This window comes from Acanthochromis polyacanthus, chromosome 15 (assembly GCF_021347895.1).
Source record: "Acanthochromis polyacanthus isolate Apoly-LR-REF ecotype Palm Island chromosome 15, KAUST_Apoly_ChrSc, whole genome shotgun sequence".
Taxonomy (NCBI): domain Eukaryota; kingdom Metazoa; phylum Chordata; class Actinopteri; family Pomacentridae; genus Acanthochromis; species Acanthochromis polyacanthus.
This window is the reverse complement of record NC_067127.1, coordinates 22,052,042-22,065,418: the sequence shown is the minus strand read 5'-3', so window position 1 is coordinate 22,065,418 and position 13,377 is coordinate 22,052,042. Positions and strand designations below refer to the sequence as shown.

The window sequence follows — 13,377 nt, the reverse complement described above, 5'->3', positions numbered from 1 at the left end:
GCACCTGTATCACCTTAGCAAACATTTACCCATATACACATCCAGCAGATGCATTTCATAGAGCAGGAGGTGTCAAATCAGTTCCTGGAGGGTCACTATCCTGCATGTTTTAGATGTTCCCTCTTCCAAACACACCTGATTCAAATGATCAGGCTTGTTATCAGGCTTCTGCTGAGCTTGATGATAAGGTAATCATTTGAATCAGGTGTGTTTGGAAAGAGGGAACATCTAAACATGCAGGATAAGTGGCCCTCCAGGACTGAGTTTGACAACCCCTGTCATAGACTCTATTTAAAGATGGGTGATGTGTCACTGCTTCTTTCACTGTACAAAAGTGGAGGCCAGAACATCTTGGAAATGGATGCTACCATCTTAAACTGGTGGTGACATATGATACCAAAATCTGTGCAGCTGTCTTCATCCTTAAAGTCTCACCTCTTGCCCAGTTGGGTCCTGGATACAATCTCTCCACCACTCACAGGCCTGTACCATGAAGCAGGATTTGGGGTTCTTGAGGTAAATTTAAGTTTACAGCTGTCGTTCTTCTTTCTTTGCTATAGTAATTTTGCTGAACACCTAACCTGCCCCAGATCCCAAAAAAAAAGAAAGAAGAAAAGCACTCAGAGTGTAGTACTCCACCAAGGGCTGCTCAGTTTTTGTATCATTTCTGACAGGTAAGTCCTGATGAATCTGCAGTGGTCGATTGTAGTAGGGTCACAATCATGCGATCGTTATCAGGGCAGCTGATTTAGTGTTTACTTGTTGTCATAGTTACAACGATGCTGTACCGCTATCTCGCAGTGATACAGAAATCCTTAACAAATCTGTGGATCCTAACTATAAGCTGCATCACTGCCAAAATCTAATCATTTGGTCCTTGTCTCATTTCTGACCTTCCCTGAAAATTTCATCCAAAATCCATTAGGCTGCTTTTGAGTAATGCTGCGAACAGACAGACAGACAGACAGACAGACAGACAGACAGACAGATGGACAAACGTACGCTGATCATCACATAACTCTGCCGCTTTCCAATTGGCGGAGTAACAATGACTGCTAACCAGCCAATTCTCTTGGAAAATGGTGCTGTGGTTCTAAGGAGATCCTGTGCAGCTTCATGTGTGGTCGTGAAAGAAGGAAAGAAGGCGGGACCAGTTCGTACAACTACAAGCAACTTTCATGTTTAATAGATCTGCAGGCCATTTATAGGTTCTGCAGGTCTTTCTGTAAAAAAAGTATGACAGCCTCACACTTGCTGACCTTCTAGAATTTGCAGTAAGACTACTCACCAGTCTGAATAATGTTTTATATTTGTTCTTTACTTGCACAAAGACTGTTTAGCACTGCAAGAGTTGCAGCTGAAGAATAAGGCTGTCTTTGTATTACATGCTATAAGAACATCTCAGTGAAACTTCACCTTAAGAGGCAGTGGCTATTGATAAGCTGATTAACTTACGATTTTACATAGTCTTGCTTTTTGTTTTGTTTGTACCACTTTCCTTCCTGCTTTTGCTGCAGCAGCTGTGTTGCTTTTGCCTCATGATTAGTCCTGATTCAGTTTCTCAGTTCTTCATCTTGTTCTTAGGTTTATAGATTTTTGTGAGAAATATGCAACTCCACACTCATTCAAGTTTGGGATTGGTAGTCTTGATTTTTTTTTTTAATGCAAACAATGATAATAGTTAGATTTAGAAATCCTGGGTTTGACTAAAGAGTTGATAACCAGCTGTGTGTGACTGCGTAGCATGATTCTAGTTGGTAAGGTTTAGTAGCTTGGAAAATCCAAACTGAATCTCCATGTGATCTCCTATCTCCATGTTAGGAGATACAGGAGAATCAGTTTGGCATGGGCGAATTGAATCGTGTTTCCCTCCCGGGAAAGTTTGGTACGACCAATCATAGCACGGGAGGTGGAGTTAATGCCTGCGTCATCTTCCGACGATGAGGAGGCGGGATGGCTCGTTACTTTCGGCTTCTTGCCATTGTTTTGTACAGAGGAAAATCCGTTCCAAACGTGTGAGTAAATTAAGCAACTTTACACATACGCACCGACTGGTTTGGCTCCAATTTAAAGTTATTCCTAACACCGCTAAATCGTTCGGAAAGGAGTCTTTTGTTGCGTAGCCTTTTCAAAAATAAGTGTTGACTTGAGAGTACCCCATGTATTCGCAGATTTTTGTGACAAATAACGGCAGTAATCATTCACCGCGACCGCTTTCTCGCCTGCATGCCATTGTTGTTTGGGACTACATGGACTACAAGGTCGATTTGTTTGTGCGTTCACATCCGTGTTACGCTGATTGGTTCTTTCTCGTTCAAGCTGCATTCGTTAGCCCTCCTTTTTGAAATCATCTCCTATCATCACAATGCCAGACTGCCTTTATTTGTATTTATATTAATACATAAATAAAGTCAGTCTGGATTTTCCCAGGCAATAGGTTTAGGGAAGCCAGATATTGAAAACACATCCAGGAATTTGAACTTGCTTAATAGTACAGGCCCCTGGGGATCTGTCATGTCATCCATCTTTTGTACGTCTGTGATACAGTACAGATTAGCATTGGATTCTGAGAAAATATCTGTCCTCTTAATTGCCGAGTGCTCCACTGTGTTCATCAGTCAGGCTACTATTTTTGTCTGTAGTGACTTTATAAAAATGTTTACCTGGAAAAAATAGCTGCTTTTGCTGCTCTGGAATTTAGGGGTAAAATTAGGTATCTCAAAGGTCAGATCGGAACAACCCGTGCATTCTGCTAATTCAAATTTTGCCTGCAATTCAGACTGTTAATGTAGCGCTGAGAAAGGCTGCAGGAAGAAAATCTAAAAGCCCCCTGTTCTCACTGGGATACAAGTGCAAGCAGAATTGAACAGGCCATGCACGTGACGATTAATCAGAATGTTCAGAGCCAAACTAGACAGGTTGGATCGTGTCGTGTCTGCTACAGACAGATGTTTATGACCTTGGGTTCAGACAGCTGGCAGACAGCGTAAGCAGATGGCCCTCTGTGTTTATGACTGCAGTGTGTGTCCTGTTCATCACTGAGTACAGAGTTGCTGGAGTCTGGTTATTCCAACCTACTGTTCTTTGTTAGCCTCTAAGGAGATCAATTTAAAATCAAATTGAATAAATTAGACATACTGTATGTTCGTACAAACTGTTTCTGCTAACCTCAGTTCAATTCTTTCTTTCTTGGCTTGAATTTCACGTCCTCAAATTATCTTCCAATGGTTCATGAAATAAGGCGTCAATATCACTGACAATGAATTATGTACATTACTGTTCAAAAAATATTGGGGTCACGATGAAATGTCCTTAATTTCAGAAGAGGAGGAGATTTTTCAATGAAGAGAACATTAAATGTATCAGAAAAGGCTAATTGATGATTAGACATCCCTTGTGCGATTTGTTAGCACATAAAAAAAGTGCGAGTTTTCATGGAAGACATGAAATTGTCTGGGTGACCCCAAACTTTTGAATGATCGTGCATTTGAGCTAGCATCATAGGCTGTATCTGAAATTTGGTTATATCTTTGTGAAGTGCAATTTTGACGCCTCAGTTTGGAGTGTGGCCTTTTGGTCTTTTGAAAAAGACCAACATGTGGATCTGACTAGAAAACCTGAAATCAAGGACCAGACACACAGTGATACAGATGCAACCTGTGAACTAACAAGGTAGCACTGCTCTAAAACATATTGAGTCTTATCATCTATTTGACTCTGTATGGACACATAATTTACAAAATTAACATTGTACCATATCATAGGAGACTTAAAACTAGTGACTGAGACATAAACTAATTAGGATGTTGTATATGGAGGCAACAAATCAAAAAAATAAGTAATGTAATTTTTCTCGTAGACCCTCTCATATTTCCTGCTGCTTGAAAGAATACAGGTTAAAGTGTGTCTGTACTTTTTGAACCTGAGAGTGACGTCTATCCTTTACAAGTCCCATAGGCAGACATTCTGGCTGTACCTCATTATTAGTCTGAAATAGTAGGGGGGAAAAAAAACACTTACACTGTATTTCTTTCTCAACAATCACCTTGGGCAGAGCTAAGAGAAATGCCACGATATGCCATGGTGTCACACACTTTACACACACAGTCACAAAGTGAAACAATACCAGCAACACTACCGTGGCAACTGGCTAAGCTGCAGCTGGAGCCTTTCTGTCACGGCTCCCTTCTCACCCCGTCCTTCCCACCTGACCTCCCCAATACCCTTTTCCCATCTTGGTTCTTCCTCCCTCTCCTGTTCCCTGCCCTGTCTGTCTTGCCTGTCTCCCATCGCTCCTCTGCCCTGTCTCTCCCCCTACAGCTCGGTGCCTGAGTTGGAGTCTAGCTTCTCAGCTGACTCCACTCAGGCAATCAACCACCTCCACGGCTCCCGGACAGCTTGAGAGACATCACGCTGATTAATTCACCCCTGCAATAAGAACCGGCTCATCCTTCCACTCCCTGCCAGATTGTTGAACAAGAACCACGCAGTTCAGTTCGCTCTCTAGCCTCTCACAAAATCTGTTTAAGTTCCAGCCTTGTTTTCTCACGTTGTTTTCTCCTGCCTCCACACAGTTCAGCTGTCCGGGATCCCCCCATCCTCCTTCCCCTCCGGCTCTCCCCAGACAAACTCTTCACTGTTTCCTCCTGCCTGGACCCCCCCCCCCCATTCCTGGCCAAACCCCCCACTACACCAGCCGCTCCTGCACCTGGATTTTCCCCCACCGTGCCATTATTCATCCCCTCAATAAATCACTTTCATTCAGCCAGCCTTGGTAGTGTGGCTCTCTGCTCAGGTCCAGCCCTTAGTTTTGTGACATTTTCTAACTAATATGTCTATCAGAATACATTACTGGGGCAACTTTACATAACAAACATCCTGAGATTAACACACACTTAACATGTTGAGTCTCAGGGAACAAAGTGTTATATAACCTGCAAACATAATGCAGTTTCCAGGGCACACCATGAATAATTGAACAGTCTGTTTTACTGTAACAGCATGTTTGAGCTCCAGACACAAGGTCAGACATTCAAGGAATGTTTCTTCTTTTATAAAGGTAGCTGATGCAAACAGTAAACATCACAACATGTGAAGAATAAAGCCCAAAGTGGTCATTATGAATATGGCTGTAGGTTTCTGCATGTTTTGAGCAAATACCCACACAATATAAGGAAGTACTCAATAATCATGGGCAAAAAATGTGATTTGGAATAAACCCCGACCCTAACCCTAAAATCACAGTGGAAAATCTTTTACAATTTCTGTAAAAATATTACAACAATGAGTTATACAATAGTGTGTACTTTTTGCTGTTTAACTGGAAAAGTGTTGCTGCTTTTCCCTCAACCAGCATTTCTTTCACAGATTAATAATAATTTGAACCAACATCATGGTTTTAGTTTGCGCTTCAGTCCAACATCCCATTTTTGTTAACAGGATAGAAGAATTAAAGGACTGCAATATCATCTCAAAATAGCAGAGGTGCAAATGGCAGGAATGGATTTTTTCTACATAGGGTACAGAGGCTCATTTCAATTTTTGACTATTTCTGAACAAGCTACAAAAACAACACTGGATACCTAAACATTTAAAACTCTTACACATAAAAAGTGGGCAGTGTTTATGTATATCTGACTAAATTAGATTTAATATGTTTTCCTTTTAGCGCATAAAAAACAAAAGGATTTGTATATATAAAATACTATTGCAAAATTATAATTAAATGTTTTCCTGGATTTTTTTGCACTTATTTCCTGCAATGAAATGTGCAAATGTGTACATGTTTGACTGCATTATGCACTTTTCTCATTCTCTGATTCGGCATGACATCAAACTAATAGTCAACTGATAGCACAGTAATATGAATATGACATCCCAAGCAGTCAGGTTTGTGGAGTTTGCAGACAATGATACCAGACATGAGGAGCCGGAGACAGTGAGGGACATCTGATGTGTCATCAGCAGGTCACAGTGACACACACAGCCAGCTCAGTTTGATCTCTGGACGTGCACTCTCATACAAAGCCATAATTCAAAGTTAGAGTGCAGCTTTGTGTCAGCTGTAGACGTTGCTATGGAGCCATGAACTACACAAAAACAACATGTAAACCACCGACAAGAGAATACAAAATCAACGTTTCCCTGGGAAAACTTGGCTCGTCACCATTTTGTGGATGTTGCTTTGAAACAGACCACTCACCTAAACACTGTTCCAGGACCGAGCACGGCCCCGACTGTGGTAGTCCTCTCATAGTCTCACCTCATTATCGTTCCACTATACTGGGAAAAAAAAAACGCTCTCAGCTGTTGTGTGATTGTTTGTCTGTATGTGTAATCCTAAGATAGACTGGTGGCCTGTCCAGGGTGTCCCCTACCTTCACCCCAAATCAGCTGGGATAGACTACAACCCCCCCGACCCTAATGAGGATGAAGCGGCGTATGGATGATTTTAATGTTGTGGCTGATCAATGTACTGGAACATGCAATGTCTACAGAGGTTTATTATTCTTCAACTGAAATGTGAAACACTTGTTCATTTGGACACACAAGTTCATGAATGCATTAATGACAATGTAGTGTGTACTGCACTGTTGTGAGCCCTTTACAGAGCCACTTGACATTCTGCAGGCTGAGGACACTTGTTGTACTAAATGGAAGAGGAGCACACGGTTTTACTTCATTTATTAAACTAAGAAACCAGTGCTTTACTGAGCTTTTCAGCTTCTTGCAAAGATAAGGAAGCACACAGGACAGTTCCAGATTCGTCTGACTGTTTTCAAAGGACAAGGATCTAGCTCGCACTCTGTTGTGTTTCTCAGAGAGCACTGATGCACAGACCGTCACACTGAGGCTGTTCATCTGAGGACTCTTGTTTTCACAGAACACTCTACATAATGTTGACATTTATAATGAAAACATAAAAAAAAGCTATGTCAAAAGAACATGATTGGCTACGCAATCTAAACGCAATCTAGAGAAAGCACAATCTAGGTCAATCTGTCTCTGCTCTCTTTGTGTTTGTACAGTTCTTGGTTCTGAAAAATGGTGTCATTTAGCAATTTTGTAAAAAAAAAAAAAAAAAAGATAAAAAAATAAGAAGAATGCTTGTTAGTTTTTTTAACCCGTTGGTGGGTTCTGGGATTCAGAGGATTAATCATTATACTACCATTCAAAGTTTGTGTCACCCAGAAAGTTTCATGTTTTTCATGAAAACTCATACTTTATTACCTCCGCCAAGGAGGTTATGTGACACCTGGCATTTGTGTGTCTGTCTGCCTGTTAGCAAGATAACTCAAAAACGCCTTAGCAGATTCAGATGAAATTTTGAGGGGATGTAGACTATGGTAGAGGAAGAGCTGATTTAATTTGGTGGCAATCCGGAAAGGATCCTGGATTCTGGATCACTTTGAATTTTTTAGGATGTTTTAGTATGTGGTCCAAATATGACAAAACATCATAGGTTAGTATGTCGGTCCAACAAATTGGAGCAAGGTGTCCAGATAGCTCAACTGGTGAAGAAGGTGATTTATAAACAGAACAGTGTCAGAAACGCAGGTTCAATTCAGCTCATGATCTTTACTGCATGGGTTTCCTGTTTTCCTCTCTGTGGGAATGTCAACATCCTTGGCGGAGGTCTGCGCTCTCTGAGTGCTTTTTCTAGTTTTATTCATGTGCTAACATAATTCCACAAGGGTTTTCTAATCATCAATTAGCCTTTCAACACCATTAGCTAACACAATGTAGCATTAGAACACAGGAGTGATGGTTGCTGGAAATGTTCCTCTGTATCCCTATGTAGGTATTCCATTAAAAATCAGCTGTTTCCAGCTAGAATAGTCATTTACCACATTAACAATGTCTAGACTGTATTTCTGATTGAGTTAATGTTATCTTTATTGAAAAAATACTTTTCTTTTACGGACATTTCTAAGTGACCCTAACTTTTGAATAGTAGTATATACACGATATATAGCTATGAATATTAAAATTTAAAACAAAGATCAATTTGCAGTCACAAATAGCAACTCATTGTATGCTAAAACAAGCAAACAAAGCAATGCAAGACAAACAAAAAATTCTAATGGCATATTGTGTTAACAATTCACTCCTGTCCTCAATGTTTGGCAATGACTGTTACTAACCTTCACTTTTTGTTAATATTTTCTCATAATGAGATAAAGACTTACTTACAAGTTAATTACAAGGTATCTATTTTTTGTAATTACAGATTACAGTCACCTCCATAATACCACACTAGTTCCTACATTGATAACTGATCTATATCATTGATTGTGATATATATGGTGACATGCAGACTCCTGTGAGGTGGGTCTATCTGAACAGGCAGGTTACCTCACTCGCCTCTCTACAGTTTTACCAAGTAAAACAACATGTGCCACTGTAACCTCTGATGTAATTATCAGAGACAGCAGTCATTGTTCACATGGACACATGAGGTCACTGACATAAACATGGAAACTGGGTCATTCAGTGTTTGAACAAATGACCAGAGCTGATAACTTTATCTGAGAACAGACTGCTACAGCTGTGCAACTTTGACAACAATATGTTTAATGGGATTATCTAATACAAGCAAGTTTCACATATCCCAAAACCACAAGAGGATTTACAATCTGAAACAAATGCAGTTGATTGCAGTAAGTCTAAAACACCAACAGGTCAAAATAAAGGTTTAGATCAGCAGTAATATAAACCTATTAATAAGGATTTGATCATCCGCTACTGCACTGAGCTGAAATACAACGATCAGACTATATCCATCCATCCATTGTCTATGCACCGTTTAATCCTCATTAGGGTCACGGGGGGCTGGAGTCTATCCCAGCTGCCTTAGGGTGAAGGCAGGATACATCCTGGACAGATCACCAGTCTATCACAGGACTACATATAGAGACAAAAGATCACACTCACATTCATATCTACGGACAATTAAGAATCACCAGTTAACCTCAGCAAGTTTTGGACTGTGGGAGGAAGCCAGAGTACCTGGAGAAAACCCAGACAAACACAGGGGAACCCACAAACTCTATGCAGAAAGATACCAGGAAATCTGGGACATGAACCGGGGATCTTCTAGCTGCAAGGTGAAAGTGCTAAACCACCGACCACTGTGCAGCCCTGATCAGACTGTGTGCTCTTTTAAAATATTCTAAAATGAAATGCAGGCCTTGTTTGTAGACACAGACAGTGTGGGAAACAGTCTTCCTGCAGCAGTCATTGAAAGTTATTCATTAAACTCGGAGGTGACCACACTGACAAACGGCAGCCACACATTTAGAAATCCACAGAGGGCAGAGTCACATTACCATCAGTTAATTCTGTGCAGCTGCTCAGGTGACAACCAATGAAAAAATTATTCTGATTCGGTGATGCATATGTCAACCATGCTGCTGCTCTTTATGAATGTATGCAGCTGCAGCAGACTGCTGAAAACACAGCAGGGTGAAGATGATGCTGTGAGGAGGGAGGAGTCACTCACAGTGCAAAACGGGTGTTTTCAGTGCACAGTTATATCACTCCAGTGTTTTGGCAGCTTGACAGCAAGAAAATGAACTGGATATGCCCCAGAAAACTGAACTATTCACTCATTTAGGCAACGGCAAGCATCATGATTTATGCGCTGTTGATCTTGTTAAGCAGTTACGTATACAATTTTGTTGTTGTTTTTAACTTTTTCACAAACAACTCTCTTTATCAGATCAGACAGTCGCCTCTAATTGGAGCAGGTGTAGATACTTGCAGTTATTTTTTGGCCTTTTTGGCTTTATTATGTAGGGCAGTGGAGAGAGAGTCAGGAAACGTGAGTAGAAGAGTGGATGAATGACATGCAGCAAATGCCATGGGCTGGATTCAAACCCATGACCGCTGTGTTGGGGACTAAATTGAATGTCTTTATTTTATAGTGTCAGTGGAAAGAGATAGAAAATGAAAGGAAAAAGAGGAGGGGAATGACCTTAGCTGGGAAACAACCAGGGACTGGCAGTCTGTGCCCACGTGATATGCTCTCTTCATCACCCAGCTAAGGGATCACCCCGGTGTTTTCTTGTACATGCCGCACTTGTGTGGCTGGCAGATTGATGGCAGCCATCATACACTGGCACATCAGCTAAGGACACATGATTGCAGCACATTACAAGAAGCAATTTGTATTCAGGTGCATGTCCCCGCTCAAGAATCGTGCATTTAGAAGCATGTGATATTTCCATAGGCATAAATCGGCCCACCAAGTAATAGGGAGATGAATTTGTCCTTTCTGAATTAACTAAAAAATGCTGACAAATGTTTACTTTACTTCTTGCATCTCACTCAACTAAAGTACACAGAAACTGAACTTTTACTTAGTCCTTAATTTGCCATGACTGCTCACTAAATAAAATGAGCATGGCAGCTTTCCAGAATGACATTAAAACTGGAACATCCATCCATTATCTATACACCGCTTAATCCTCATTAGGGTCATGGTGGGGCTGGAGTCTATCCTAGTTGACCCAGCTGGGGGACACCCTGGACAGGTCACTAGTCCATCGCAGGGAGAAAGACAGACAACCATTCACACTCACATTCACACCCACGGACAATTTAGAATCATCAGTTAACCTCAGCATGTTTTTGGACTGTGGGAAGAAGCCGGAGAACCTGGTGGAAACCAAGCAAGGCATCCTGTCTTGTAACTCACACGCTTGTAGAGCCAAGAAATTATGCAGAAATCTCTCTCTCATTTAGTTTCTCATTGATCGCACAACATTACCAGGCAAGCATCTGGCTGCTGCAAATGCATTCTGCAGCAAGACAACAGCCAGGCTTATGAACTATCTTCATTCACAATAAGAACAAGGAGGTCTGAACCACACAGAGTTCTGATCTCAACATCACTGAGTCAGTGTGGGAATACATGAAGAGGCAGAAGACAACAGGACAGACTGAATTCATGGAGGAACTGTGACAAGTTCTCCAAGACGGATCTTTAAATCAAAAGTGGACCTGATGTAAGTTATTCTCCCTACTACGTGCTGTATGAAGTGAACTGATGAAAACAATTCACTGCATTATTTCTGAACACATCCTCACTTTACTCTCAGTGCCTAAAGCCTTCGCACAATAAAAACAAGCATTGGTGTGCTGGCTGTTGGGCATTTTGGGCCAAATCCTGGTGGATTGCTGCATAGATTGGCTGGTTACTAGCTAAATGTGTCTCTTTATCGCAGTCAGCAAGTCCTGACAATGAGAAATGTCCCAGCAAAAATCCAACATACGGGAGTGTGCACAGACAGGTCAGTTTATATGTGGTTAAAGTAAAAAAATCCAGCAAAGAAATGTCATAACATAGCACCAGAGAACATTCATAATCCTCCTGATATCAACAGAGCTTTATGCAACATACATATTGACCCTACCTCATCTGAGACTTTCAATCTTCCAGCATTCAGCATCTACCAGCACAGCTCATGAATCTGTCTTTTAAAGTTGTCCATGAATAGATCCAGCAGTTTGTAATGTCACATCCGCATCAAAACCCAAATCCACCACGGTCCGACAGACTGCTAAATCCTGCATAGCTCTCCAGCCATCCGTGCTGCCTGAAAGTATCTCCCAGCCTTTTCCTCAGATGGCTGCTCTATCTTTCTGAAGCCCTTTGTCTGTCTCGGCCCCATACAACAGTGCTGTATACTCAGCCAGTGCTGATCCCAGTGTGTGAGTTTGTTTGTCTAAATGGCCACTAGACTTCCTTCTATTCTTTACCAACTTAGTTTTCCTGCCTGTGTTGGCCTTACTGGGCTAAATATAGGGACCACACAAGGTAACGTGGAAAAAAGCAGAGCAGGAAATGTAGCACAATATGCTTGTGCGCACGTTCATGTTTGTCTCTGCGTATTTCCCTCTATTGGATCCCACAAACAGTCTGAATAACTTCATCTATCGCATGGTCAGTGAAATACACGGCTGCAAGCTGGACGAGCTGAAGTGATTTCATTATTTTAGATATTCTGAGAGTGATATTCGACAAACATGTGTGTGTTCGTGCATTGTTGCTGTGTACTTGTGTGAGTGGGACAACCCATCCCGTATTCCACTCTAATGACGTTGTGCACATTGTTTTGTCTCTCTGAGCTTCTAAAAATGTCTGCCTAAACAAAAGAACTCACAGCACATCCTGCTGCCGGGCTGGACAAAAAGAATTGAACTCTATTTTTTATTGTCTCAGACTGAATTTCAGCAAGGGGCTGCAGAACAGCTACTGGCGAGGACGCTGGAATTTAGTGTGTTATTTAGAGCGGGGTCAAATGGTGTTGAGAGCTGATTGCAGTTTGATTCCATGATGCAAAATGTGCTTATTGCAGAAAATGTGTTGGAACACAGTGAACAAACAAAGGGATTAGAGACCAGTTTAGCCTTGCAGATGTAATGTCTTTTTAAAAAAAAAAAAAAGATCATTTAGCTATTCTGACATAGAATTTCGCTTAAAATTATTCACATACACTGCTGTTCAAAAGTTTAAGGTCACCGAAAGATGTCCTTATTTTTGAAAGAAACTGTTTTTTTCAATGAAGATAACACCAAATGAATCTGAAATACAGTCTAGACATTGTTTATGTGGTAAATGACTACTTTAGATGAAAACGGCTGATTTTAAATGAAATATCTACATTTCACTCTTGTGTGCTAATGCTACACTGTGCTAGCTAATGGTGTTGAAAGGCTCATTGATGATTAGAAAACTCTTCTGCAATTATATTAGCACATGAATAAAAATGTGAGTTTTCATGGAAAACATGAAATTTTCTGAGCGACTCCAAATTTTTGAACATTAGTGTAAGTCTGGACTTTGGCTGGGCTGCTCCAAACATGGCTTCAGTGGGGTGTGCTTGGTCTGTCAGTGGATGTGTTCATCACTGGAGTTGAGACAGCTGCTGGTGGCCAGCTCACTTCTCGCTCACTGTCCTTCACAGCTATAAAACCCTGTTCAGACCTCTACTGGTTGCCAGTTTGCAGACTCTCTCTCACACAGTATGTCTTGTTTTTAGGCTATCTAAGAAAATGGATTCTGGACTGAGATAGTGAAATGAGAATTTTACCACTTCTCATTTGCCATATTGGGGAGACAGAAGATACTAAATTTGAAAAAGAGGGATGTTTTTGGACGGGCTGCACAGTGGATCGGTGGTTATCATTGTTGCCTCACAGCTTGAAGTTCCTCGGTTCGTGTCCCAGCTTGGGTCTGGAATCTTTCTGCATGAGGTTTGCATGTTCTCCCTGTGCATGCATGGGTTTTCTCCAGGTACTCTGGCTTCCTCCCATAGTCTAAAAACATGCTGAGGTTAATTGGTGATTCTAAATTGTCAGTAAGTGTGAATG

At 41.2% G+C, this 13,377-nt stretch overlaps 1 protein-coding gene across 1 annotated transcript in view; it reads right to left on the bottom strand.

The window, feature by feature from the left end:
- Positions 1-11,761, bottom strand: part of rasgrp3 (RAS guanyl releasing protein 3 (calcium and DAG-regulated)) — a 44,464-nt gene extending 32,703 nt beyond the window's left edge. Inside the window, exon 1 of the mRNA XM_022217272.2 lies at positions 11,418-11,761. The gene's annotated coding sequence lies outside the window, so the exon portion shown is untranslated. The remainder of the gene's footprint in view (positions 1-11,417) is intronic.
- Between the last annotated feature and the right edge of the window lie 1,616 nt (positions 11,762-13,377).